This window comes from Triticum dicoccoides, chromosome 2A, assembly GCF_002162155.2.
Source record: "Triticum dicoccoides isolate Atlit2015 ecotype Zavitan chromosome 2A, WEW_v2.0, whole genome shotgun sequence".
NCBI lineage: Eukaryota > Viridiplantae > Streptophyta > Magnoliopsida > Poales > Poaceae > Triticum > Triticum dicoccoides.
Genome location: NC_041382.1, coordinates 584,989,449 through 584,991,027, shown reverse-complemented (window position 1 = coordinate 584,991,027; position 1,579 = coordinate 584,989,449).

Sequence of the window (1,579 nt, the reverse complement as noted above, 5' to 3'; positions counted from 1 at the left end):
GCACCTATTAAAGTTGAAGAAAAGACTATCACTTATAATGATCCTGTTGTTCCTACTGCTTAGTTTGAGAAACCACCTTTCCCTGTTAGAATAAAGGATCATGCTAAAGCTTCAACTGTGGTTAACACAAGTAATATTAAGATACCTAAACACCCCCTGATCAAATTAAAGTTGAACCTAGTATTTCTATGGTTAAAGATCTCTTGGCCGATAAGATTGATGGGCATGTTATTTACTTCTGTAATGAAGCTGCTAGAATTGCTAGACCTGATGCTAAAAGTAAACATAGACCTGTTGTAGGCATGCCTATTATTTCTGTTAAAATAGGAGATCATTGCTATCATGGCTTATGTGATATGGGTGCAAGTGCAATACCTCATTCCTTATACCAAGAAATTATGCATGATATTGCACCTGCTGAGATAGAAGAAATTGATGTTACAATTAAGCTTGCCAATAGAGATACTATTTCACCAGTTGGGATTGTTAGAGATGTTGAAGTCTTGTGTGGGAAAGTTAAATACGCTGCTGATTTTCTTGTTCTTGGTTCCCCACAAGATGACTTTTGTCCCATTATATTTGGTAGGCCCTTCTTGAATACTGTTAATGCTAAGATAGACTGCAACAGGGATATTGTTTCTGTTGGTTTAGGGATATGTCTCATGAGTTTAATTTTGCTAAATTTCATAGACAACCCCATGATAAAGAATTGCCTAGTAAAGATGAAATTATTGGTCTTGCTTCTATTTCCGTGCCTCCTACTGATCCTTTAGAACAATATTTGCTAGACCATGAAAATGATATGTTTATGAATGAAACAAGGGAAATAGATGAAGTATTCTTTAAAGAGGGGCCTATTTTGAAACACAACTTGCCTATTGAAATCCTAGGGGATCCCCCTCCACCCAAGGATGATCCTGTGTTTGAGCTTAAACCATTGCCTGATACTCTTAAATATGCTTATCTTGATGAAAAGAAGATATATCCTGTTATTATTAGTGCTAACCTTTCAGAGCATGAAGAAGAGAAATTATTGAAAACTCTGAAGAAGCACCATGCTGCTATTGGATATACTCTTGATGATCTTAAGGGCATTAGTCCCACTCTATGTCAACACAAAATAAATTTGGAGAAAGATGCCAAACCAGTTATTGATCACCAACGCCGGCTAAATCCTAAGATGAAAGAAGTGGTAAGAAAGGAAATATTAAAGCTCCTTGAAGCAGGTATAATTTATCCCGTTGCTGATAGTCAGTGGGTAAGCCCTGTCCATTGTGTCCCTAAGAAGGGAGGTATTACTATCGTTCCTAATGATAAAGATGAATTGATTCCGCAAAGAATTATTACAGGTTATAGGATGGTGATTGATTTCCGCAAATTAAATAAAGCTACTAAAAAGATCATTTCCCTTTGCCTTTCATTGATCAAATGCTAGAAAGATTATCCAAACATACACATTTTTTTTCTTTCTAGATGGTTACTCTGGTTTCTCTCAAATACCTGTGTCAGCTGATGATCAAGAAAAGACTACTTTTACTTGCCCTTTTGGTACCTTTGCTTATAGACGTATGCCTTTTAG